This window comes from Taudactylus pleione, unplaced genomic scaffold (assembly GCF_031769625.1).
Source record: "Taudactylus pleione unplaced genomic scaffold, aTauple2 ptg000310l, whole genome shotgun sequence".
Classification (NCBI taxonomy): Eukaryota; Metazoa; Chordata; class Amphibia; order Anura; family Myobatrachidae; genus Taudactylus; species Taudactylus pleione.
In genome coordinates, this window is record NW_028284711.1 from 209,688 (window position 1) to 216,002 (window position 6,315).

Genomic DNA, 6,315 nt, shown 5'->3' on the forward strand with positions numbered 1-6,315 from the left:
TACAACTCTCCGTTTCATGTGCAAAAAAATAATAATTCTAAAACACGCACAAAAAACGTAATAAACACACGAGCAAAGCACCTATCAGCATCAGCGGTGTATTTACAATTGGCCAATCAGAAGCACTTCGTTAGTGTCGGCGCCCATCATCGTCGTGGATTTTCACCTGCCCTCAACCACCGGAAATTATACATTTCTCAGGTGTACATACGTCTTTATTCAATATGTTCCTCTACGTGCCAATTTTTTCACCTGTTAACAAATAGTGCCAACGCAACCTACGTTATGCCGGGTACACACTAGATGATATATTGTCTGATCCCACAGATTGGGCTGACATATCGAGCACATCTTCTAGCGTGTACCCAATATGCGCCCCCCGCTGGCCGTCATTGGGGTCGTTCCGTCGTCCGTGCATGCACGGACGATGGAGTGACCCAGCTGCCAGGCCCACGCCAGCAAGGTGAGTGTCGGTGAATGACATATCGGGTGGTCGGTAGGTCAACGGTTTGTGTAGTGTGTACCAACCATCCGATATATCGTTCATCGGAACCATCAGCCTCATTTAAGACGCTCCTTCCCTCCGCCCTCCTGCAAGAGGGGGCAAATGGCAGGATCATGCCAATCTGCACAGTCGGTGGCTGCTTTCTTGGGCAGAGCAATTATAAGCAAATTAATTCTCAGTGCTGAGCACACAACTATGAAAGTTGTCTGTGGGATTCCACTGCAATCTGCTTCTGGCAGTGTAATAAACTTGTTCTACTTGCTGTGTGCACATTCCACTATGAAAATAAAAATGATCAAGTCTTACGACCGTGAAACTCAAAAGATGGATGAAAGGGTAAATGAGTCTCTGGATCCCCACACAGGACAAAGAGCAGCATGTACATCCTGGTACAATAACACACACACACACACCAGGCAAGATCACGATTCTCAGAACGTGCGAGACCCGAGCAAAGCTCCCCAAGAGCATTACACGGTTATAGCAGGTTTCCTCTTTTGCGACAAGGGGACAGTCTGGGAGAGGTCGCCGGCTGGGCTCTAGGACCCTACGGCCAGAGCTGTATGTTGTGGGCTGGGCCCAGTTTCAGAGAAAATCTGCAGGAACACGTAACTGCCAGAAAATGGCATGTGGGCAGGGAAATGCGTTATTTACCGAAAGTGGAATACTCAAGGCTCCCTTACAGCCTAATAGCCTGGAATTCCCATAACATATTGATTTAACTGGAATTAATAGATCACATTGCAAGTGCAACAACTTGTTGTAAAGTCAATAGAGCACATTACATTAAAGAACAGGTCAAACTCAAAATCCATGAAAACTCTGATTTTTATATAGGTCATTATAAGTGCACTGCCTACTGCTGACTACTTAGTACATCCTGGTAAGGCAGTATACGGCTTTTCGGAAGAAGCGGATTGTAAATGATAACTGTGAGACCAGTTCCTCCAAATTGTAATTGGGCAGAGGTGTAAATGACTAATGTTATGTTGAAATCTGAACACATATGAGTACTGAAACTGAGCAAAAAACAAAAACAAAATGCGGAAAAAAATGAATTTAAATTTAAAAAAGAAATAAAAATAAACTATACTATGGCACCTTTATTTCCCACCCTTCAACAGCATGTCAACTTTTTTTTTTTAAGAACATATTGATGCTCATATTAAGCTGATAATGAATCCTGAAAAGATTTTTACATTTACTGTACAATTAAATGCAAGTTAAAATGCATTGCATTACTGTATATATATACACACACACACAGTATATCTAAAAATATATATATATATATATATATATATATATATACATACATATATTATATATCTATATACACACACATACACACACTATATATATACACACACACATATACACACACACACACATATATATATATATATATATACACACAGTCACACACATACGTGTGTCCTTTCTTAAGGTGTGTATCCACTTAGCGATTAAACAGGCCGATTGAACGACAATGACATCGTTATCGTTCAATCGTTTGTTAATGGCTTGCAAATCGGCCATGTAAATGTCGAAAACGACCAAAGATGTGCGCGCCTCGCTGGTTGTTTTTGACATCAATCATCACCCGAACATGCTGGTAAACCCGACAACACCGTCAGGTTGCCCATGTTCGGGCATGATTGATGACCCTATGTCATAATCGTGCACTCGTTTCTATGTCTGTAAGTGGATACGCACCATTACAGATGGCAAATAGCTCCTCTCGGTGCGCTAAGTCCCGTACAACTCGGCCGGGCCGAGCGTCTTTTTCGCTTAAACTGCGTGTCTTATTCTCATAATTAAAACTCATAGAGGTGACTAAACTGCACTGCCAGTGTACACTGATCAATGGGGTGTACGACTGAGTCTGACTCTGTGTAAAAGGGGCTCGGATGCAAACAGCCGCGGATTTCGGCTTTTCCTCACGCCAAGTACCGTTGTGCTTCACCTGCGACTTTGTACGTGTGTAATACAAATTCCGGTGCAGTTAAAGTCACAGCCCAGCGTCTCTGATACACTGTGAGCGGCTTTTCGCTGTTTTCGCGTTCCGAATAAGATGCAATATTTAAAGAAAAATACGGTACAATAATCTTCTTAGAGTGTCTCAGTCAAGCTGCATGTCTCGCACCATATAGATACCCAGCAAGTAAGGACACAAATATATATGTGTATAGATATCTGTTGGCGACACTCAGACATTTTAACTTTTCAGGACTCTTTTACTTTGGTTCTTTCGTCAGGAAACGTTGAAATCTATTGGGGTCTCACAGAGATTTATTTCAAGTCGTCTGAGTGCCTCCTAATATATCCTTATACAGATTCCGCTCTCCTGTTGTGAATGGTAAACAGGGAGGGCACCGACGCTGATTATCAAGGGAGCAGAGGAGTGCCAGCTATCCAGCATTTGAATGATCATTTCTATCTGTCCTAGAGATTGTCAAAGGTGACGTTTTAAATGAACAATCAAGGAAAATGTTGAGCAGATCATTCACACACTACATAATGTGTACGATAATAAGTGATCATCGATTCTGATAAATGTCATGCAGTCGGCCAGAGTATATAATTATATCTGACAGGTTTTTCTTCTCAGATCTGTTTTATTGAGACTTTCAATATATAGAAAAATAAGGTACAGCGCCATACAGAAAGACTAAGAAAATCAAATATTTCTAAACAATGCGCTGCCGGCCGCCGGACAGAGAGGAGGGGGCCAGTGACGGAGACTGCACACGGGCCCCCTCCTCTCTAGAAACACCCCTGCAGGGGGTGTCATACACCTCCTGCTGCATTTGCATGATTGCAAGGATCGCATTACAAAGCTGCCTGCATGCACTACACACTACAGTATATGCCTGCGTGCGCAGGGCCGGCCCTAGCCAATTTGGTGCCCTAGGCAAGATTTTGGCTGGTGCCCCCTAGCAGATAATCCCACCACCAATCTTAAAATGGGTACTCACCTTACAGATATATCTGCAGATAGCTGCCAGCCTCTGCAGCAAGTGTAAGGGTGGTCGGCTGATCGCCCATACCTCACAGTACGATGAGCAGATATATCTGTCAACGACTGTGCTGCACAGCCGGCGCGTTATGTCTGTGAAAAACATTGTTCACGGACATATTGTGTGTACGGGATATGTTCGGCATGTCGGCAGTCGGGATACCGACGCTTACAATACTGGCGCCGGAATCCCGACGCCGGCACCCAGACTGCTAGGATACCAAAAGATATATCTATCTATATATATATATATATATATATATATATATACAGATATTGTTACAGTGTGTCTATTAAAATATCACCATATAATGTAGAATATATTAAAATTAGGGGTGAGCGGGTTCGGATTTCTGAAATCCGAACCCCCCCGAGCCGAGTCCGATCCGAGTCAGGCTCGACTTTTCCCGCCTGACTCGGATTCTGAAATCGAGGCAAAACGTCATCTTCCCGCCTTCCGAGTCTCGCGGGTTTTGGATCCTATGTAAGGTACCCACGTCGGCGCCATTTTCTCACTCGGCTGTGGACAGTGAAGAGGGAGGGTGGGAGTTAGGGCTGTGTAGTGTAGTGTAGTGTAGTGCTGCTGTTGTCCACTACTTCAAAGTCCATAGGGGCTGGCTGTGTTGTGCTGTGCTGCTGTTGTTAATAGGGGCTGTGTCCACTACTTCAAAGTCCATAGGGGCTGGCTGGACTGTGTTGTGCAGTCAGTTCTCCATAGGGGCTGTGTCCACTCCAAAGTCCTGTGCAGTGTCCCAGTCCTAAAGGAGTGCTGTAGTGTTGTCCAGGGGGTGCTCTGTCCATCAGGGGTGCTCCCCCCAAGTGCTAAAAAAATAATATATTTTCTGTGTTTGTGAATTGTGTGCGCAGTAGCCGCACGTGCATCAACAAAGTAGTGCCAAGCGTGCGCCTGTGTCATAAGTAAAGGGCCGGCTGGCTTGACCGTTAAGGGTGCTGTAACCCCCGAAAGTACACTCCAGTCCAAACCAAAAAAAAAATTATTTTCTGTGTTTGTGAATTGTGTGCGCAGTAGCCGCACGTGCATCAACAAAGTAGTGCCAAGCGTGCGCCTGTGTCATAAGTAAAGGGCCGGCTGGCTTGACCGTTAAGGGTGCTGTAACCCCCGAAAGTACACTGCAGTCCAAACCAAAAAAAAAATTATTTTCTGTGTTTGTGAATTGTGTGCGCAGTAGCCGCACGTGCATCAACAAAGTAGTGCCAAGCGTGCGCCTGTGTCATAAGTAAAGGGCCGGCTGGCTTGACCGTTAAAGGGTGCTGTAACCCCCGAAAGTACACTCCAGTCCAAACCAAAAAAAAAATTATTTTCTGTGCTTGTGAATTGTGTGCGCAGTAGCCGCACGTGCATCAACAAAGTAGTGCCAAGCGTGCGCCTGTGTCATAAGTAAAGGGCCGGCTGGCTTGACCGTTAAGGGTGCTGTAACCCCCAAAGTACACTCCAGTCCAAACCAAAAAAAAAATTATTTTCTGTGTTTGTGAATTGTGTGCGCAGTAGCCGCACGTGCATCAACAAAGTAGTGCCAAGCGTGCACCTGTGTCGTAAGTAAAGGGCCGGCTGGCTTGACCGTTAAAGGGTGCTGTAACCCCCGAAAGTACACTCCAGTCCAAACCAAAAAAAAAATTATTTTCTGTGCTTGTGAATTGTGTGCGCAGTAGCCGCACGTGCATCAACAAAGTAGTGCCAAGCGTGCGCCTGTGTCATAAGTAAAGGGCCGGCTGGCTTGACCGTTAAGGGTGCTGTAACCCCCAAAGTACACTCCAGTCCAAACCAAAAAAAAAATTATTTTCTGTGTTTGTGAATTGTGTGCGCAGTAGCCGCACGTGCATCAACAAAGTAGTGCCAAGCGTGCGCCTGTGTCGTAAGTAAAGGGCCGGCTGGCTTGACCGTTAAAGGGTGCTGTAACCCCCGAAAGTACACTCCAGTCCAAACCAAAAAAAAAAATATTTTCTGTGTTTGTGAATTGTGTGCGCAGTAGCCGCACGTGCATCAACAAAGTAGTGCCAAGCGTGCGCCTGTGTCATAAGTAAAGGGCCGGCTGGCTTGACCGTTAAGGGTGCTGTAACCCCCGAAAGTACACTCCAGTCCAAACCAAAAAAAAAATTATTTTCTGTGTTTGTGAATTGTGTGCGCAGTAGCCGCACGTGCATCAACAAAGTAGTGCCAAGCGTGCGCCTGTGTCATAAGTAAAGGGCCGGCTGGCTTGACCGTTAAGGGTGCTGTAACCCCCGAAAGTACACTCCAGTCCAAACCAAAAAAAAAATTATTTTCTGTGTTTAGCCGCACGTATATATCAAATCGATATAACATAAATGGAGGACCAAACTTTCTCCGATAAAAATAAAATAGAGAAAGATCAAGAACCACTTCCTCCTAGTGCTGAAGCTGCTGCCACTAGTCATGACATAGACGATAACATGCCATCAACGTCGTCTGCCAAGGCCGATGCCCAATGTCATAGTAGAGGGCACATACAATCCCAAATGGCAAAGTTCAGGAAAATGACCTTGAAAAAGACATTTAAATCAGCTGAAGAGAAACGTAAACTTGCCAATATGCCATTTACGACACGGAGTGGCAAGGAACGGCTAAGGTCGATCCCTAGTATGTTCATGACTAGTGGTTCAGCTTCACATGACGATGGAAGCCCTCCTCCCACTAAAAAAATCAAAAGAGTTAAGCTGGCAAAAGCACAGCGAAGAACTGTGCTTTCTAAGAAGATATCACAAATCCCCAAGGAGAGTCCAAGTGTGGTGGTGGTTGCGATGCCTGACCTTC